At 44.5% G+C, this 22,195-nt stretch overlaps 1 protein-coding gene across 1 annotated transcript in view; it reads right to left on the reverse strand.

Annotated features, from left to right (window-relative positions):
* Window positions 1-22,195, reverse strand: part of LOC143774986 (uncharacterized) — an 862,433-nt gene that overhangs the window by 799,678 nt on the left and 40,560 nt on the right. The window lies entirely within an intron of this gene.

Here is a 22,195-nt window from a genome sequence, read left to right on the forward strand (position 1 = left end):
GCGACGCTGCAGCGATATCGACAACGATGCCGATCGCTGCAGCGTCGCTGTTTCGTCATTGTGTGGTCGCTGGAGAGCTGTCACACAGACAGCTCTCCAGCGACCAACGATGCCGAAGTCCCCTGGTAACCAGGGTAAACATCGGGTTACTAAGCGCAGGGCCGCGCTTAGTAACCCGATGTTTACCCTGGTTACCAGTGTAAATGTAAAAAAAAAAAACCACTACATACTTACATTCCGGTGCCTGTCGCGTCCGCTTCCCTGCACTGTGTGAGCGCCGGCCCTAACAGCAGAGCGGTGACGTCACCGCTGTGCTTTGCCTTACGGCCGGCACTGACACATTCAGTGCAGGAAGCTCTGAGCAGCAGCGCGGACGCCGGGGGACGTGACAGACATCAGAATGTGAGTATGTAGTGTTTTTTTTTTACTTTTACAATGGTAACCAGGGTAAATATAGGGTTAGTAAGCGCGGCCCTGCGCTTAGTAACCCGATATTTACCCTGGTTACCATTGTAAAACATTGCTGGCATCGTTGCTTTTGCTGTCAAACACGACGATACACGCCGATCTGACGACCAAATAAAGTTCTGGACTTTCAGCAACGACCAGCGATATCACAGCAGGATCCAGATCGCTGCTGCGTGTCAAACACAATGATATCGCTATCCAGGACACTGCAACGTCACAGATCGCTATCGTTATCGTTGCAAAGTCGCTTAGTGTGAAGGTACCTTAAGGCTCGGCTCACATTTATCCCACACTCTTCACTGAATGCTTACATCAAGGATATCGTGTAAATTGCCCCAAAATGCTATTCAGACAAAAAACCCTGATGGAACCACTCATTTATGAGGAAGATAGAGCCAATCAGGACTGGTCTCTGTTCCGGTGGTGTCCCATCAGTTTTGGCATCTTTTTAGAGCACAAGTATAGGCGACCACAGGTCTGTGCACGCCTAAAAAGATGGACACCACTGGAGAAGACGAATGAAGTGGGGGGCTAGTCTGAATCACATTTTGTGTGATTTACACGGAAATCCCAATATAAGTGCTCATTGTAGAACACAAGAATGTGAACCCAGCCTTACACTGCAATCAAATAATGTTATGTTATGCACCCCAAAATGTTACCGACAAAAACCAGATTTGCAATTTTCCAGAAAAAAAGCCTGACTTGAATGTTACAAAATTGTCACTGCAACCGTAGATGAATTAATTGAGAGAAGCAATTTCCACAATAGGATCATTTTTGAGGGTTTTCTGCTGTTCTAGCACAGCTTTGCAAATGTCGCCTATGAACTATCCTGCTCCAAAAGCCAAATAATATTCCTTTGGGAGAAATTGTCTGATAAATTGTGGGGTCTAGTTTCACCTATTAAAGGGAACCTGTGACTTATGATTTATTCACATTGCAGGGCTGGGAATCACAAGCAGGGCGGCCGCACAGGCGCAGTCACCGAGACTGCATATGAGGAAAGACGGGCAGCGCTCACTGCTCCTGCACCAGGCAGGAAAAAAGAGCGCACGCTATTTTTAAAACAGAGCTGAGGAGGCGGCGCCCGGCGCCAAGAAGAATTGACTAATGGCTGTGTGGCGTCTGAAGCAGGGGGGAAACGCCGGCCTCCTTGACTGAAGACAAGGTATTTCTGACAAATTAAAAAATGGATTATTTCTCTAGTTACAGCACCCAGAACTAAAAGAGCCACCTTGTCAGAATGCAGCATTACTGCTGCACAAGGTGGCTCTTTTAGTTTGAAACGACAGGGGGGGGTGACAGGTTTCCTTTAAGACTTGTGTACCTGACAAATTTGCAGCAAATACAAAAATTACATTTTTACCACTAAAATCTCATATGTTATAAAATTCTGTAAGGCACCTATGCATTCAAAATACTCACTAGTTTCCTAAGTGAGGTTATGCAGCGCCCCAGAGTCCTGGTCGTTGCAGTACTGACGCTCCGCCACTAAGGGAAGTGATGGTACGTCTGATGGCACTAAAGGAGTTCACCTGACCAGGTATCACAGTCACAGATTACACTTCACACTCTAGCCACCAGGGGGAGCAAAGGGTTCTATGTATTAGGCCACTCCTCACAATCTGGTAAAACTGTGGGCTGGATAGGAAATTAGGGAGAAGCTGACTGGGTTTTGCCCAGGTAACACCTTGTGAGAGAAGAGGTTGCTTGGGAAGATTCAGGGGGGTCCCTGTCAGGGGTGGGATCCTGGCAGAGGCCTAGCGAAATGGACAGATCGTTACGGAGCAGCGCCTGCACTTCATTGCGGCGGCATCTTAAGAAAGGACACGAAGTAAGGTATATTGTGGAGAAGTGAGAAACGAGATCACAGCACAAAGGCGATAGAACCAGTAGGAGTCGTGCCCCGAGATCGGCAACATTCTACTGAGGCGCGTAGCCGGTGGCCGGAACGCCGAGGAAGTATTGGGCTCCACGCATTACTTCAAACCAATGGCAGGGCAGTTAATTATAGGTTGGCTGCCTCACCTAAATCACCTAATGAAGACAACGGAGGCAATTGTGGAAGAGGGGCATCTCTAGGGTCCCTATAAAATAACTCCAGGCCTACCCCGTCATACGGGTGCGTCCTATCCATTTCATCTGGGGGACGGAGAGAAAGAACAGAAACATACACAAGAGTTGTGAGGACTATCCCATGGTGCTCAGCAGGGAAGTACTACAACACCCAGGCGCTAGTAGGTAGGCACTGATTTCCACCTGCAAAGGGAACTCTGGATGTGCATTCGGACCGGCCGGTCTCAGCCAGCCCAGTTAACAGTGCTCTGGATTGCAGATGCCGAAGCCTTCAGTAAAGAGGTAAAGAGACTGCAACCCTGTGTCCTCATTATTTACTGTGACCTACACCACCACCTACACCTTTTATTGGGCGCCCCTTAGCAGGACCACGGACCGGGTCGGGCCACCGTGACATCCTCAGAACCGATAGACCCGGTACCAAGTACGCCACCGTCCTGCATCTGGGGGCCGCTCCAGTCACATGTGGGGGGGTTTCTGCTGTTTACACATATCAGGGGATCTTCAAATGCTGCATGGCATTCACAATCTGTTCCAGGCAAATAGCGCTCTTTCCTTTCCTACTCCTGCCTTGTGTACAAGCGCAAGTTTTTTACCACATATCGGGTATCGTCACGTTCAGGACAAATTGCGCAACAAATTATGGGGTCCATTTTCTCCTCTGATCCATTATAAAACTTAAAAATTTGGGGCTAAAACAAAATTTTCGGGAAAAAATGAAAATTTTCAATATAGTGATCTAAGGTTATCAAATTCTGTGTAATACCTGTGGGTTCAAAATGCTCAATATATTTCTAGATAAAATCCTTGAGGGGTGTAGTTTCCAAAATGGGGTTACTAGTGGGGGTTTAGGCATATTAGGGGCTTTCCAAATGTGAAATGATGCCCACAAACCATTCCATCAAAGTCTGAGTTTCAAAACGTTGCTCCTTCCTTTCCATGACCTGCTGTGAGTACAGTTGTTTTCCTCCTCACATAGATGTCGGTGTACTAAGGAAAAATTGCACAACAAATTTAAATTTTAAGGTCCATTTTCTCCTGTTATCCTTGTGAAAACAAAAACATTGGAGGTGAAAGTATATTTTTGTGGGTAGAATGTGATTTTTTTATTTTCACAGCTCTACGTTATAAACATCTGTGAAGCACTTGGGGGCTCAAGGTGCTCACCACACATCTAGATATATTCCTTGAGGAGTCTAGCTTCCAAAATGTTGTCACTTGTGGGGGTTTCCACTGTTTAGGCACATCAGGGGCTCTCCAAACGTGATATGGCATTCACTCTCGATTCCAGCCATTTTTGCATTCAAAAAGTCAAATGGTTCTCCTTTCCTTCCAAGACCTACTATAAGTCCAAATAGTAGTACTCCCACAAATATAGGGTATCATCGTACTCAGACTAAATTAAACAACAAATTTTGGGGTCCATTTTCTCCTGTTAACTTTGTGAAAATACAAAATTGGGGCTAAAATAAATTTTTGTGGGTAAAATGCAATTATTATTTTCACATCTCTACGATCTAAACTTCTGTGAAGCACCTGAGGCTTCAAGGTGCTCATCACACATCTAGATACATTCCATGAGGGGTCTAGTTTACAAAATGGTGTCATATATTGGTCCTTTTTTTTACTGTTTAGACACATCATGGGCTCTCTAAATGCAACATGGTGTCCACTCTTGATTCCAGCCATTTTTGCATTCAAAAAGTCCTTCCTTTCCGAATCCTGCCATGCCTCCAAACAGTGGAGTTCCCCCACATATGGGTATCGATGCACTCTGGAGAATTTCCACATCACATTTTGCAGTCCATTTTCTCCTGTTACACTTGAGAAAATAAAAGATTTGGGGCTAAATTTAATTTTTTCTGAATAAAAGTTAAATGATCTTTTTTTTCACATTGCTTTAATTCCTGTGAAGTATCTGAAGGGTAAATAAACTTCTTGAATTGGGTTTTGAGGGGTGCAGTTTTTAGAATGGTGTTATTTTCTATTATACAGGTCCCCCGAAGTCATGAGTCAAAGTGATGTGGTCCCAAAAATTGGTTTTGTGAATTTTGTTGGAAAAATTAGAAATTGCTGATTAACTTTTAATCCTTCTAATTTCCTAACAAAAAAAAAGTTTTAAAAATAATAGTGATGTAAATAAACATGTGGGAAATGTTATTTATTAAGTAATTTGTGCAAACATAACCCTCTAGTATAAGGGTATGGGAATTAAAAGTTTGAAAATTGTGAAATTTTTGCCAAATTTCAGACATTTTCACAAATAAATGCAAGTCATATTGGACAAATTTTACCACTATTATGAAATACAATTTGTCAGAAAAAAACAAACTCAGAATCACTTGGATCCATTGAAGCTTTCCGGAGTTATTACCGTATGAAGTGACAGTGGTCAGATTTAAAAAAATTGGCCTGGTCATTAAGGTCAAAATTGGCTTGGTCACTAAGGGGTTAAAGAGTAACTGTTGTTTCTATTTTTTTCATAAATCAACGATTCACATAAAAATAAGCTACTTTGCAATATCTTATCAGAGAAATTAGCTTCTTTCTCTGTCAGGACCGATCATTTTCAAAATTCTTATTTCACAGGTAAAATTTGTGTGAAGACAGTTTTTTACATGACCGAGATAGAATCTTTTCAGTAGCAACTGTCATCTCTTATTTACATGTGAGGAGGAGGTAGGTGCTCTTCATGTAGCTCTCCTCTCTTCACTGAATACAGATTTCACCTGTGAATTAAGAATTTTTAAAATGAATGATGATGAGTCATGATGTAGAAAGAAGTAGATTTCTCTAATAAAAGATATACAGTGGGGAAAAAAGTATTTAGTCAGCCACCAATTGTTCTTCCACTTAAAAAGATGACTGTAGTTGACATCATAGGAAGACCACAACTATGAGAGTCAAAATGAGAAAACAAATCCAGAAAATCACCTTGTCTGATTTGGCAAGATTTATTTTGGAAATTATGGTGGAAAATAAGTATTTGCCTAGTGCAGGGCTACAATTTTGTTTCTGGTGTCCTTCAACAGCTCTTTGGTCTTCACCATAGTGGAATTTGGAGTGTGACTGTTTGAGGTTGTGGACAGGTGTCTTTTATACTGATAACAAGTTCAAACAGGTGCCATTACTACAGGAAATGAGTGGAGGATAGAAGCATATGAAGGTCCTGGAGTGGCCTAGCCAGTCTCCAGATCTCAACTCCATATAAAACATTTGGCGGGAGTTGAAAGTCCATGTTGCCCAGTGACAGGCCCAAAACATCACTACTCTAGAGGAGATCTGCATGGAGGAATGGGCCAACATACTACCAACAGTGTGCGCCAACCTTGTGAAGACTTACAGAAAATGTTTGACCTCTCTCATTGTCAACAAAGAATATATAACAAAATATTGAGATGAACTTTTGGTAATGACCAAATACTTATTTTCCACGATAATTTGCAAAATAAATCTTGCCAAATCAGACAAGGTGATTTTCTGGATTTGTTTTCTCATTTTGACTCTCATAGTTGTGGTCTACCTATGATGTCAATTACTGGCCTCTTTCATTTTTTTAAGTGGGAGAACTTGCACAATTGGTGGCTGACTAAATACTCTTTTTCCCCACTGTATATAGCGCCATTAATTCCACAGCGCTTTATATACATCATCATCAATGTCCCCATTGGGGCTCACAATCTAGATTCCCTATTAGTATGTCTTTGGAGTGTGGGAGGAAACCGGAGAACCTGGAAGAAACCCATGCAAACACGGGCAGAACATACTAACTCCTTGCAGATGTTGTCCTGCAAAGAAGCCATTAAGAGCTCACTATTGTAACTAGTTTTCTCAGTAGCCTCTGTTGTGAATTCTGCTCTTGGGCTCCCTCCGGTGGTTGTGAGTAGCACTTTTGTGAGTTCTGCTCTTGGGCACCCTCCTGTGGTTTTGAGTGGTATAGCTGCTTTTTGGATTTAGCATTAGCAGCTGCTTCCACTGATCGTCTTTCTGGCTCAGCTATTTTAGTCTGGCCTTAGCCCTCAATCAATGCCAGTTGTCAATTGTTCCTGCTTGGAGCCACTGCTCTTTTGGATTTCCCTGACACTCTGTCCAGTTCAGCAAAGATAAGTCCTTGCTTGTCCTTTTGCAGTCCATTTGTTGTAGACTTTATTGTTCAGCACATTCTATGTTTTGCTCATTTGTCCAGCTTATCAGTATGGATCTATTTAGCTAAGCTGTAAGCTCTGGGCTGCAGATTTTGCCCTCCACACCTTTAGTCAGGTGTGGAGATTTTTGCATATCTCTGCGGTGGACTTTTTCTAGTTTTTATTACTGACCGCACAGTGTTCTTTCCTTACTATGTATATAGCTAGCCTCCTTTGCTAAATCTTGTTTCATACTACGTATGTCATTTCCTTCTCCTCTCACAGTCAATATTTGTGGGGGCTATCCTATCCTTTGGGGATTTTCTCTGAGGCAAGATAGCTTTCCTGTTTCTACCTTTAGGGGTAGCTAGTTCTCCGGCTGTGACGAGGTGTCCAGGGAGTGACAGGAACATCCCACGGCTACTTCTAGTGTTGTGTTAAGATCAGGAACTGCGGTCTGTATAGTTACCACCTGCTCAGAGCTAGTCGCATGTCGCTCCTAAATTACCAGTCCATAACAGTACAACTGGCCAAAAATGAGTTGAATGCATCTCAAAAGAAGGAAAAGAAAAAGAGTTCTGAGCCATTTTTTTTTTCTTTAGTCTGTTTTGTCTTTTTCCTTCCTCTTAATCTCTGGGTGGATTTGGGCGCAGACATGGATGTTCAGGGTCTGTTTTCTCGTGTGGATCAGCTTGCTGCAAGAGTTCAGAGTATCCAAGATTATGTTGTTCAGACTCCAGCCTTAGAGCCTAGAATTCCTACTCCAGATTTGTTTTACGGGGATAGATCTAAGTTTTTGAACTTTAAAAATAACTGCAAATTGTTTTTTGCTCTGAAACCCCGTTCCTCTGGTGACCCCACTCAGCAAGTTAAAATAGTTCTTTCTCTGCTGCGTGGTGACCCTCAGGACTGGGCATTCTCCCTTGAGTCAGGGGATCCGGCATTGCTTAATGTAGATGCATTTTTTCAATCGCTCGGATTATTGTATGACGAACCTAACTCTGTGGATCATGCGGAAAAAACCTTGTTGGCTCTGTGCCAGGGTCAGGAAGCGGTAGAATTATACTGCCAGAAATTTAGAAAATGGTCTGTGCTCACTAAATGGAATGAGGATGCTCTGGCAGCAATTTTCAGAAAGGGTCTTTCTGAAGCCCTTAAAGATGTTATGGTGGGGTTCCCCACGCCTGTTGGTCTGAGCGAATCTATTTCTCTAGCCATTCAGATCGATCGACGCCTGCGTGAGCGCAAAGTGGTGCACCATATGGCAGCATCCTCTGAGCGGAGTCCTGAGCCTATGCAATGTGATAGGATTCTGACTAGAGCGGAACAGAGGGGATACAGACGTCAGAATGGGCTGTGTTTTTACTGTGGTGATTCAGCTCATACTATCTCTGATTGCCCTAAGCGTATTAAGAGGGTCGCTAGATCTGTTACCATTAGTACTGTACAGCCTAAGTTTCTCCTGTCTGTGACCCTGATTTGCTCATTGTCATCTTTCTCTGTCATGGCATTTGTGGATTAAGGCGCTGCCCTGAACTTAATGGACTTAGAATTTGCCAGGCGCTGTGGTTTTTCTTTGCAACCTTTGCAGAGCCCTATTCCTTTGAGGGGTATTGATGCTACACCGTTGGCCAAGAATAAACCTCAGTATTGGACTCAGTTGACTATGTGCATGGCTCCAGCACATCAGGAAGATTGTCGTTTTCTGGTGTTGCATAATCTACATGATGTTGTTGTACTGGGTTTTCCATGGCTACAGGTACACAATCCGGTGTTGGATTGGAAATCGATGTCTGTGACTAGTTGGGGTTGTCAAGGGGTACATGGTGACGTGCCTTTGATGTCAATTTCCTCTTCTCCCTCTTCTGATGTTCCTGAATTTTTGTCAGATTTCCAGGATGTATTCGATGAGCCCAAGTCCAGTTCCCTTCCTCCACATAGGGACTGTGATTGTGCTATAGACTTGATTCCAGGCTCTAAGTTCCCTAAGGGCCGACTTTTCAACCTGTCTGTGCCAGAACATACCGCTATGCGGAGCTATGTTAAGGAGTCCTTGGAGAAGGGGCATATTCGGCCGTCTTCGTCACCATTGGGAGCAGGATTCTTTTTTGTTGCCAAGAAGGATGGCTCCTTGAGACCCTGTATTGATTATCGCCTTCTTAATAAGATCACAGTCAAATTCCAATACCCTTTACCTTTGCTCTCTGATTTGTTTGCTCGGGTTAAGGGGGCTAGTTGGTTTACCAAAATTGACCTTCGAGGGGCATATAATCTTGTTCGTATTAAACAGGGTGACGAATGGAAAACTGCATTTAATACGCCCGAAGGCCATTTTGAATACCTGGTGATGCCTTTCGGGCTTTCTAATGCTCCTTCTGTATTTCAGTCCTTCATGCATGACATTTTCCGCAATTATCTTGATAAATTCTTGATTGTGTATTTGGATGATATTTTGATTTTTTCCAATGATTGGGAGTCTCATGTGAAGCAGGTCAGGATGGTATTCCAGATCCTTCGTGATAATGCTCTATTTGTGAAGGGGTCTAAGTGCCTATTTGGAGTTCAGAAGGTCTCTTTTTTGGGGTTTATTTTTTCTCCCTCGTCTATAGAAATGGATCCTGTTAAGGTCCAAGCCATTCATGACTGGATTCAACCCACATCTGTGAAGAGCCTTCAGAAATTTTTGGGCTTTGCTAATTTTTATCGCCGTTTCATTGCCAACTTCTCTAGTGTGGTTAAGCCCCTGACCGATTTGACGAAGAAAGGCGCTGATGTGACAAATTGGTCCTCTGAGGCTGTTGAGGCCTTTCAGGAGCTTAAGCGCCGATTTACTTCTGCCCCTGTCTTGTGTCAGCCGGATGTGTCTCTTCCTTTTCAGGTTGAGGTTGACGCTTCTGAGATTGGGGCAGGGGCCATTTTGTCACAGAGGAATTCTGATGGTTCCTTGATGAAACCATGTGCCTTCTTTTTCCAAAAGTTTTCGCCTGCGGAACGCAATTATGATGTCGGCAATCGGGAGATGTTGGCTATGAAGTGGGCATTTGAAGAGTGGCGACATTGGCTTGAGGGGGCCAAGCACCGTATTGTGGTCTTGACCGATCATAAGAATCTGATTTACCTCGAGTCGGCCAAGCGGCTGAGCCCTAGACAGGCTCGATGGTCCCTGTTTTTCTCCCGTTTCGATTTTGTGGTTTCATATCTTCCGGGATCTAAGAATGTTAAAGCGGATGCCCTCTCTAGGAGTTTTTTGCCTGATTCTCCTGGAGTTCTTGAGCCAGTTGGCATTCTTAGGGAAGGGGTGATTCTTTCTGCCATCTCCCCTGCTTTACGGCGGGTGCTTCAGGAATTTCAGGCTGATAAACCTGACCGCTGTCCTGTGGGGAAGCTGTTTGTTCCTGATAGATGGACAAGTAAGGTAATTTCTGAGGTCCATTGTTCGGTGTTGGCCGGTCATCCTGGGATTTTTGGTACCAGAGATTTGGTGGCTAGGTCCTTTTGGTGGCCTTCCTTGTCGCGGGATGTGGATGTGCGTTCTTTTGTGCAGTCCTGTGGGACTTGTGCCCAGGCTAAGCCTTGCTGTTCCCGCGCTAGTGGGTTGCTTTTGCCTTTGCCTGTCCCTGAGAGGCCCTGGACGCATATTTCCATGGATTTTATTTCGGATCTTCCTGTGTCCCAGAGGATGTCTGTTATCTGAGTGGTTTGTGACCGGTTCTCTTAAATCGTCCATTTGGTACCTTTGCCTAAATTGCCTTCCTCCTCTGATTTGGTTCCATTGTTTTTTCAGCATGTGGTTCGTTTGCATGGCATTCTGGAAAATATTGTGTCTGATAGAGGTTCCCAGTTTGTTTCCAGGTTTTGGCGGGCCTTTTGTGCTAGGATGGGCATTAATTTGTCTTTTTCTTCGGCGTTCCTGTTGTGAATTTGCTTTTTGCTCCCTCTAGTGGTTACTAGTTTTTTGACTCTGGTTTTTCTGTCATTCCTTTTATCCGCACCTGGGTCGTTAGTTAGGGGTGTTGCTATATAGGCTCCCTGGACCTTCAGTTCAATGCCTGGCAACGTAGTTATCAGAGCTAGTCTGCTGTGCTCTTGTCTACTGATCCTGGTTCCAGTTATATCAGCTAAGTCTGCCTTTTGCTTTTTGCTATTTGTTTTGGTTTTGTATTTTTGTCCAGCTTGTTCCAAATCTATATCCTGACTTTTGCTGGAAGCTCTAGGGGGCTGGTGTTCTCCCCCTGGACCGTTAGACGGTTCGGGGGTTCTTGAATTTCCAGTGTGGATTTTGATAGGGTTTTTGTTGACCATATAAGTTACCTTTCTTTATTCTGCTATCAGTAAGCGGGCCTCTCTGTGCTAAACCTGGTTCATTTCTGTGTTTGTCATTTCCTCTTACCTCACCGTCATTATTTGTGGGGGGCTTCTATCCAGCTTTGGGGTCCCCTTCTCTGGAGGCAAGAAAGGTCTTTGTTTTCCTCTACTAGGGGTAGCTAGATTCTCCGGCTGGCGCGTGTCATCTAGAATCAACGTAGGAATGATCCCCGGCTACTTCTAGTGTTGGCGTTAGGAGTAGATATATGGTCAACCCAGTTACCACTGCCCTATGAGCTGGATTTTTGTATTCTGCAGACTTCCACGTTCCTCTGAGACCCTCGCCATTGGGGTCATAACAGTTTGCCAGGCCAGTATTAAATGTTTAATGCATTGCAGAAGAGGGATTATAAGAAAGAAGATTCTGAGTTTTTTTTTTTTTCTTCTTCCCCTTTACCTCAGAGTGGCTATGCTTGCTGCAGACATGAATGTCCAGACCTTGATTACAAGTGTGGACCAGCTGGCTACTCGTGTGCAGGGCATACAAGACTATGTTATCAGAAATCCTAGGTCAGAACCTAAAATACCGATTCCTGAACTGTTTTCCGGAGACAGGTTTAAGTTTAGGAATTTCGTGAATAATTGTAAATTGTTTTTGTCCCTGAGACCCTGTTCTTCAGGAGATTCTGCTCAGCAAGTAAAAATTGTTATTTCGTTCTTACGGGGCGACCCTCAGGATTGGGCTTTTTCGCTGGCGCCAGGAGATCCGGCATTGGTTGATCTTGATGCGTTTTTTCTGGCGCTCGGTTTACTTTATGAGGAACCCAATCTTGAGATTCAGGCAGAAAAGGCCTTGCTGTCTATGTCTCAGGGGCAGGACGAGGCTGAAGTGTATTGCCAAAAATTTCGGAAATGGTCCGTGCTGACACATTGGAACGAGTGTGCACTGGCCGCTAATTTTAGAAATGGCCTTTCTGAAGCCATTAAGAATGTTATGGTGGGTTTTCCCATTCCCACAGGTCTGAATGATACTATGGCACTGGCTATTCAAATTGACCAGCGGTTGCGGGAGCGCAAAACCGCAAATTCCCTCATGGTGTTGTCTGAACAGACACCTGATTTAATGCAATGTGATAGAATCCTGACTAGAAATGAGCGGAAAATTCATAGACGCCGGAATGGCTTGTGCTACTACTGTGGTGATTCTACACATGTTATCTCAGCATGCTCTAAACGTATAGCTAAGGTTGTTAGTCCTGTCACCGTTGGTAATTTGCAACCTAAATTTATTCTGTCTGTAACTTTGATTTGCTCACTGTCATCTTTTCCTGTCATGGCGTTTGTAGATTCAGGTGCTGCCCTGAGTCTCATGGATCTCTCATTTGCTAAGCGCTGTGGATTTACTCTTGAACCATTAGAAAATCCTATTCCTCTTAGGGGTATTGATGCTACACCATTGGCAGCAAATAAACCGCAGTATTGGACTCAGGTTACCATGTGCATGACTCCTGAACACCGCGAGGTGATACGTTTCCTGGTTTTACATAAAATGCATGATTTGGTCGTTTTAGGGCTGCCATGGTTACAGACCCATAATCCAGTCCTGGACTGGGAGGCTATGTCAGTCTCAAGTTGGGGCTGTCGTGGTATTCATGAGGATTCCCTGCCTGTGTCTATTGCTTCTTCTACGCCTTCGGAAGTTCCGGAGTATTTGTCTGATTATCAGGATGTCTTCAGTGAGTCTGAGTCCAGTGCACTGCCTCCTCATAGGGACTGTGACTGTGCTATAGATTTGATCCCAGGCAGTAAATTTCCTAAGGGAAGACTGTTTAATCTGTCGGTACCTGAACATACCGCTATGCGTTCATATATCAAGGAGTCTCTGGAAAAAGGACATATTCGTCCGTCTTCTTCCCCTCTTGGTGCGGGATTCTTTTTTGTGGCAAAAAAGGACGGATCTTTGAGACCTTGTATTGATTATCGGCTTTTAAATAAGATCACTGTCAAATTTCAGTATCCTTTACCGCTGTTGTCTGACTTGTTTGCCCGGATTAAGGGTGCCAAGTGGTTCACCAAGATAGACCTTCGTGGTGCGTACAACCTTGTGCGCATTAAGCAAGGTGATGAATGGAAAACCGCATTCAATACGCCCGAAGGTCATTTTGAGTACTTGGTGATGCCTTTTGGGCTCTCCAATGCGCCTTCAGTTTTTCAGTCCTTTATGCATGACATTTTCCGGAAGTATCTGGATAAATTTTTGATTGTTTATCTGGATGATATTTTGGTTTTTTCTGATAATTGGGATTCGCATGTGGAGCAGGTCAGGTTGGTCTTTAAAATTTTGCGTGAAAATTCTTTGTTTGTCAAGGGCTCAAAGTGTCTCTTTGGTGTACAGAAGGTTCCCTTTTTGGGGTTCATTTTTTCCCCTTCTGCTGTGGAGATGGACCCAGTCAAGGTCCGAGCTATTCTTGATTGGACTCAGCCCTCGTCAGTTAAGAGTCTTCAGAAGTTCTTGGGCTTCGCTAACTTCTACCGTCGTTTTATCGCTAATTTTTCTAGCATTGTGAAACCTTTGACGGATATGACCAAGAAGGGCTCCGATGTAGCTAACTGGGCTCCTGCTGCCGTGGAGGCTTTCCAGGAGTTCAAACGCCGGTTTACTTCGGCGCCTGTTTTGTGCCAGCCTGACGTCTCACTTCCCTTTCAGGTTGAGGTGGATGCTTCGGAGATTGGGGCAGGGGCTGTTTTGTCGCAGAGAGGCCCTGGTTGCTCTGTTATGAAACCTTGTGCCTTTTTCTCTAGGAAGTTTTCGCCTGCCGAGCGAAATTATGATGTGGGCAATCGGGAGTTGTTGGCCATGAAATGGGCATTTGAGGAGTGGCGTCATTGGCTCGAGGGTGCTAAGCATCGTGTGGTGGTCTTGACTGATCACAAAAATCTGATGTATCTCGAGTCTGCTAAACGCCTTAATCCGAGACAGGCCCGCTGGTCATTGTTTTTCTCCCGCTTTGATTTTGTTGTCTCGTATTTACCAGGTTCAAAGAATGTGAAGGCCGATGCTCTTTCTAGGAGCTTTGTGCCTGATGCTCCTGGAGTCGCTGATCCTGTTGGTATTCTTAAAGATGGAGTTATCTTGTCAGCTATTTCTCCGGATCTGCGACGTGTGTTGCAGAGATTTCAGGCTGATAGGCCTGAGTCTTGTCCACCTGACAGACTGTTTGTCCCGGATAAGTGGACCAGCAGAGTCATTTCCGAGGTTCATTCCTCGGTGTTGGCAGGTCACCCGGGAATTTTTGGCACCAGAGATCTGGTGGCCAGGTCCTTTTGGTGGCCTTCCTTGTCAAGGGATGTGCGGTCATTTGTGCAGTCCTGTGGGACTTGTGCTCGAGCTAAGCCTTGCTGTTCTCGTGCCAGCGGTTTGCTCTTGCCCTTGCCTGTCCCGAAGAGACCTTGGACACATATCTCCATGGATTTCATTTCTGATCTTCCGCTATCTCAGGGCATGTCCGTTATCTGGGTGATATGTGATCGCTTCTCCAAGATGGTCCATTTGGTTCCTTTGCCTAAGCTGCCTTCCTCTTCCGATCTGGTTCCTGTGTTTTTCCAGAACGTGGTTTGTTTGCACGGCATCCCTGAGAATATTGTGTCAGACAGAGGATCCCAGTTCGTTTCCAGGTTCTGGCGATCCTTTTGTAGTAGGATGGGCATTGATTTGTCGTTTTCGTCTGCTTTCCATCCTCAGACTAATGGACAGACGGAGCGAACCAATCAGACTTTGGAGGCTTATTTGAGGTGTTTTGTCTCTGCTGATCAGGACGATTGGGTGACATTCTTGCCGTTGGCTGAGTTTGCCCTTAATAATCGGGCTAGTTCCGCCACCTTGGTTTCGCCTTTTTTCTGCAACTCTGGTTTCCATCCTCGCTTTTCTTCAGGTCATGTGGAGCCTTCTGACTGTCCTGGGGTGGATTCTGTGGTGGATAGGTTGCAGCAGATCTGGAATCATGTGGTGGACAACTTGAAGTTGTCACAGGAGAAGGCTCAGCGCTTTGCCAACCGCCGCCGCGGTGTGGGTCCCCGACTACGCGTTGGGGATTTGGTGTGGCTTTCTTCCCGCTTTGTTCCTATGAAGGTCTCCTCTCCCAAATTTAAACCTCGTTTTATTGGGCCTTACAAGATATTGGAAATCCTTAATCCTGTATCTTTTCGTCTGGATCTTCCTGTGTCGTTTGCTATTCACAATGTATTTCATAGGTCCTTGTTGCGGCGGTACATTGTGCCTGTAGTTCCTTCTGCTGAGCCTCCTGCTCCGGTGTTGGTTGAGGGCGAGTTGGAGTACGTGGTGGAGAAGATCTTGGATTCTCGCCTCTCCAGGCGGAGGCTTCAGTACCTGGTCAAGTGGAAGGGCTATGGTCAGGAGGATAATTCCTGGCTGGTCGCCTCTGATGTTCATGCGGCCGATTTAGTTCGTGCCTTTCATGCCGCTCATCCTGATCGCCCTGGTGGTCGTGGTGAGGGTTCGGTGACCCCTCACTAAGGGGGGGGTACTGTTGTGAATTTGCTTTTTGCTCCCTCTAGTGGTTACTAGTTTTTTGACTCTGGTTTTTCTGTCATTCCTTTTATCCGCACCTGGGTCGTTAGTTAGGGGTGTTGCTATATAGGCTCCCTGGACCTTCAGTTCAATGCCTGGCAACGTAGTTATCAGAGCTAGTCTGCTGTGCTCTTGTCTACTGATCCTGGTTCCAGTTATATCAGCTAAGTCTGCCTTTTGCTTTTTGCTATTTGTTTTGGTTTTGTATTTTTGTCCAGCTTGTTCCAAATCTATATCCTGACCTTTGCTGGAAGCTCTAGGGGGCTGGTGTTCTCCCCCCGGACCGTTAGATGGTTCGGGGGTTCTTGAATTTCCAGTGTGGATTTTGATAGGGTTTTTGTTGACCATATAAGTTACCTTTCTTTATTCTGCTATCAGTAAGCGGGCCTCTCTGTGCTAAACCTGGTTCATTTCTGTGTTTGTCATTTCCTCTTACCTCACCGTCATTATTTGTGGGGGGCTTCTATCCAGCTTTGGGGTCCCCTTCTCTGGAGGCAAGAAAGGTCTTTGTTTTCCTCTACTAGGGGTAGCTAGATTCTCCGGCTGGCGCGTGTCATCTAGAATCAACGTAGGAATGATCCCCGGCTACTTCTAGTGTTGGCGTTAGGAGTAGATATATGGTCAACCCAGTTACCACTGCACTATGAGCTGGATTTTTGTATTCTGCAGACTTCCACGTTCCTCTGAGACCCTCGCCATTGGGGTCATAACACGTTCCATCCTCAGACAAATGGCCAAACTGAGCGAACTAATCAAACCTTGAAAACCTATTTGAGATGCTTTGTGTCTGCTGATCAGGATGATTGGGTGGCTTTCTTGCCGTTGGCCGAGTTTGCCCTTAATAATCGGGCCAGTTTGGCTACTTTGGTTTCGCCTTTTTTTTGTAATTTTGGTTTCCATCCTCGTTTTTCTTCAGGGCAGGTTGAGCCTTCTGATTGTCCTGGTGTAGATTCTGTGATGGACAGGTTACAGCAGATTTGGACACATGTGGTAGACAATTTGACGTTGTCTCAGGAAAAGGCTCAGCGTTTTGCTAACCGCAGTCGGTGTGTTGGTCCTCGGCTTCATGTGGGGGATTTAGTCTTGTTATCTTCTCGTCATGTTCCTATGAAGGTTTCTTCCTCTAAGTTCAAGCCTCGGTTTATTGGTCCTTATAAGATCTCTGAGATTATCAATCCAGTGTCTTTTCGTTTGGCCCTTCCAGCCTCTTTTGCCATCCACAATGTTTTCCATAGATCTTTGTTGCGGAGATATGTGGTGCCCGTTGTTCCCTCTGTTGATCCTCCTGCCCCGGTGTTGGTTGAGGGGGAGTTGGAATATGTGGTTGAGAAAATTTTGGATTCTGGTTTTTCGAGGCGGAGGCTTCAGTATCTTGTTAAGTGGAAGGGATATGGCCAGGAGGATAATTCTTGGGTGGTTGCCTCCGATGTCCACGCTGCCGATTTGGTCCGTGCTTTTCACTTGGCTCGTCCTGATCGGCCTGGGGGCTCTGGTGAGGGTTCGGTGACCCCTCCTCAAGGGGGGGTACTGTTGTGAATTCCGCTCTTGGGCTCCCTCCGGTGGTTGTGAGTAGCACTTTTGTGAGTTCTGCTCTTGGGCTCCCTCCTGGGGTTTTGAGTGGTATAGCTGCTTCTTGGATTTAGCATTAGCAGCTGCTTCCACTGATCGTCTTTCTGGCTCGGCTATTTTAGTCTGGCCTTAGCCCTCAATCAATGCCAGTTGTCAATTGTTCCTGCTTGGAGCCACTGCTCTTTTGGATTTCCCTGACACTCTGTCCAGTTCAGCAAAGATAAGTCCTTGCTTGTCCTTTTGCAGTCCATTTGTTGTGGACTTTATTGTTCAGCACATTCTATGTTTTGCTCATTTGTCCAGCTTATCAGTATGGATCTATTTAGCTAAGTTGGAAGCTGTGGGCTGCAGATTTTGCCCTCCACACCTTTAGTCAGGTGTGGAGATTTTTGCATATCTCTGCGGTGGACTTTTTCTAGTTTTTATTACTGACCGCACAGTGTTCTTTCCTTACTATGTATATAGCTAGAAGTGGCCTCCTTTGCTAAATCTTGTTTCATACTACGTATGTCATTTCCTTCTCCTCTCACAGTCAATATTTGTGGGGGGCTATCCTATCCTTTGGGGATTTTCTCTGAGGCAAGATAGCTTTCCTGTTTCTACCTTTAGGGGTAGCTAGTTCTCCGGCTGTGACGAGGTGTCCAGGGAGTGACAGGAACATCCCACGGCTACTTCTAGTGTTGTCTTAAGATCAGGAACTGCGGTCTGTATAGTTACCACCTGCTCAGAGCTAGTCGCATGTCGCTCCTAAATTACCAGTCCATAACAAGCCTCATTTCAGGTTACCAGCCTTCTTAAAGAAGCACTCCCATCAAAGTTTTTATCCTCTTAACCCCTTCACCACCTTGGGATTTTCCGCATTCGTTTCTTACTCCCCTTCTTCCCAGAGCCATAACTTTTTTCTGTCAATATGGCCATGTAAGGGCTTATTTTTTGTGGGACGAGTTGTACTTTTGAAGAACACCATTGGTTTTACTATATAGAGTACTGGAAAATAAGAAATAAAAATCAAGTGTGGTGAAATTGCAAAAAAAAGTGCAATTATACAATTGTTTTTTGAGGTTTTTTTACCTTGTTCACTAATTTGTAATACTGACCTACCATTATGATTTTCCAGGTCATTATGAGTTTGCAGATGCCAAACATGTGTAGGTTCTTTTTTATTAAAGTGGTGAAAAAAAATCGAAAGTTTGTAAAAAAAAAAAAAAATGGCGGCATTTCTGAGATGAAGCGTCTCCATTTTTCTAAATCTGAAGCTGGGTGATGGCTCATTTTTTGCATGTCAAGATGATGTTTTTATTGATACTATTTTGGGGTAGATTTGGTCTTTAATCATCTGTTATTGCATTTTATTGTAATGTTGCGACAACCAAGAAAACGTAATTCTGGTGTTTTATTTTTTCTCTTGTTATGCTGTTTACTGATCAGATTAATTCTTTTTATATTTTGATAGATCTGGCGTTTCTGAATATCAAGTACGTGTTTTTTTTTATTATTCTTGTCTTCTGAATGGGGCAAAAGCTGGTGATTTAAACTTTTATATATTAAAAAATTATAATTTTTTTATTTTTTTTTACACTTTTTATTTGCTTCAATAGTCTTCTTAGGAGAATTGAAGCTGCGATCATCTGATCACTTGTGCTACACATAGCATGGCTTCAAACCTGCTATGTGTAGCAGAAATGATCATTTGCTATGAACGCCGTTCACGGGGCGGCACTGATAGCAGATCTGAAATGACACAGGGGTCTCCTGCAGACTCCAGATTGTCATGCCAACTCATTGGCGCCCCAATATCATGTGACAGGGACATCGATGGGCGGGTTAGTAAAGTGTTTCCAGAGCAGACATGTTAAATGTCGCTGTCAGAGATTGACAGCGGCATTTATCATGTTAATGGCCACGGTTGGATAGCGATTCCACCTGTGGCTGTTAGGGGCACAAGAGAGCTGATCAAATTAGCTGTCATGTGCCTGAAAAGTAGCGGGCTCAGCTACAGAGCCCACATCAAACGGGGATGTTACCTATGATGTATGACGGAGTTAATATATTGCAGTCATCAACTTATTTAGCACTGTGTACTTACAAATGCTCATTCGTTCTTCTCTTTTCTCTGCTCTATGTAGAAACAGGAAGTTTCTTGTCCTTGCATTTATCATTCCCCTCTTCAACTCTTGACCCAACTGCTCAGCTCCTCCCCACTGCCAGGAACTTTTGCAGTGACTTATGAATCATAAGGAGAAAATTGACTTTCTGTTTCTACATAGAGCTTAGAAGTATTCAGCTAGTCAGTTTTTAATCAAAAGATGTCATAGACCTAATGGAAAAGAGAAGAATTAGCTGGGTAGAAAGGCAAAATGAGCAATTGTAAGTACACAGTGCCTTATAATACTATGATTGCGATATATTAAAGGGAACCTGTCACCCCCAAAATCGATGGTAAGGTAAGCTCACCGTCATCATGGGCTTATCTACAGCATTCTGTAATGCTGTAGATAAGCCCCCAATGTTACCTGAAAGAGGAGAAAAAGACGTTAGATTATACTCACCCTGGGGCGGTCCCGCTGCGGTCTGGTCAAATGGGTGTCTCAGGTCCACTCCGTCGCCTCCTATCTTCATTCCTGACGTCCTCTTCTGGTCTTCACGCCGTGGCCTCTCTGACCTTTCCGGCACCTGCGCACTGCAGTACTTTGCTCTGCCCTCAACAGGGCAGACAAAGTACGCCTGCGCTGGAGCAGCAGCTTGAAGACCAGAAGAGGACGTCATGGAATGAAGATGGGAGGTGCTGTACCCGACCTGAGACGCCCATCGGAGCGGGACCGACCCTAGGTGAGTATAATCTAACATCTTTTTCTCCTCTTTCAGGTAACATCGGGGGCTTATCTACAGCATTACAGAATGCTGTAGATAAGCCCCTGATGACGGTGAGCTTACCTCAGAGGTATGTGTGGAGAAAACGAGGCACTGCTCAAAACCTGCACAATACAATCCCAACAATGAAACATGGTGGTGGCAGCATCATGATATGGGGGTGTTTTTCAGCTGCAGGGACATAACGACTGTTTGTCACTGAAGGAAACATGTATGCAGTCAAATACAGAGATATCCTGGATGCAAACCTCTTCCAGAATGCTCTGGACCTCAGACTTGGCTGAAGCTTCACCTTCCAACAAGACAATGACCCTAAGTACACAGATAAAATAACAAATGAGTGGCTTCAGAAAAACTCTGTGACCATTCTTGACTGGTCCAGCCAGAGCCATGACCTAAACCCAATTGAGCATCTCTGGAGACACTTGAAAATGCCTGTCCACCATCGATCACCATCCAACCTGACGGAACTGCAGAGGATCTGCAAGGAAGAATGGCAGGGGATCCCCAAAACCAGGTGTGAAAAACTTGCTTCATCATTCCCAAGAAGACAGAATACTCATGGCCAGTGGCGTAACTTGAAACTCATGGCCCCGATGCGAAAGCTCCAACGGGGACCCAAAATATTTTAAATCTTTAATAGCAACAGTCTTTTTCTATAGGCCAAAGGGACTTTTAGGGCCCCCTAGGCTCCAGGGCCCAGGTGCGATTGCAACCCCTGCACCTGTTGTAGTTACACCTCTGCTTATGACTGTACTAGCTCAAAAGGGCTTTTCTACTCAATACTGAGCAGTCTGAATACCTATGACCATGTGATATTTCAGTTCTTCTATTTTAATAAATTTGCAAAAATTACTACATTTCTGTTTTTTTTCAGTCAAGATGAGGTGCAGAGTGTACATTAATGAGAAAAAAATGAACTTTTTTGAATTTACCAAATGGCTGCAATGAAACAAAGAGTGAAAAATTTAAAGGGTTCTGAATACTTTCCGTACTCACTGTATTCATTCACATATAATTGCCAACGATGGAGATAAAAATATGCTATCAACTCAGGGACCTAAGTTACAGCCACCAGGGCTCGCTATCCCAATAACATCCAACTACTACTCTCACTTCTTATTAGACAGTTACTGAGTAATATATTCCTACCATGTGAACCCATTAACTATCCTTCCTTACTGATGATGAAAAATTTTGGTGGTAACCAAACAAATATAAGCATGAGAGGAGATCACATATACAAAACACTTTGATGGTACAATCAAGATACGCTTACATTTGCTAATTTATCCAACAATTAGAGACTATTTTAAGTGGGTTTGTCAAATATTAACTATTTCCCTTCATGGATTGTTCACAAGTCTCACACAGTTGGTCTAGATATCTTTTTAGAAGCCATAGTACATTATATTGACAGTGGTCATCACGTAACTATAGGTTAATAGTGACATATATTGTATATGCAAAAAATGATGAGTGCATCATATAGCAATACAATAGGAATGATCACACAGATTTTGTAGAATAATACAGATGGAGTCAGTCTCATGGAGAGATGTTTTCCCTCTTCCTACAACCCCTGCAAGTAGGGTCGCTTGTTGACTCCATTTTGAGCTCTCCTGCTATTCTCTGATCTAGTCTTTTGTCTGACTGTTGGGTCATTCTTTGACCTGCTTTCTCAACTCACATCTCTTGCCAGTGTCATCTATGCCTGAGACAGCACAGAAGCACATCAATACATTGAGTCTTGGACCGTGATAATGGAGCGCCCCCAGACGCAGGGCCGCGGTGTACTCGGTACCGGGCCTCTCTGTCTCGGTTCTGGGGTTGTCACGGTGGCTAGACCCGGTCCGTGACCCTGCTAAGGGGCGTCCCATGAAAGTTGTAGGTGGTGGTGCGTGGTGCAGGTCGCAATGAATAACGAGGACACAGGGTTGCAGTCTCTTTACCTCTTTACTGAAGGCTTAAGGGTCTGCAATCCAGAGCACTGCTAACAGGGCTGGCTGAGACCGGCCTGTCCGAAGACACATCCAGAGTTCCCTTTACAGGTGGAAATCAGTGTCTACCTTCTAGCGCCTGTGTGTTGTAGTATTTCCCTGCTGAGCACCACGGGATAGTCCTCACAACTGTCGTGTATATTTCTGTTCTTTCTCTCTCTCTTCGTCCCCCAGATGATATGGCTAGGACG

This window comes from Ranitomeya variabilis, chromosome 5, assembly GCF_051348905.1.
Source record: "Ranitomeya variabilis isolate aRanVar5 chromosome 5, aRanVar5.hap1, whole genome shotgun sequence".
NCBI classification, from domain to species: Eukaryota; Metazoa; Chordata; class Amphibia; order Anura; family Dendrobatidae; genus Ranitomeya; species Ranitomeya variabilis.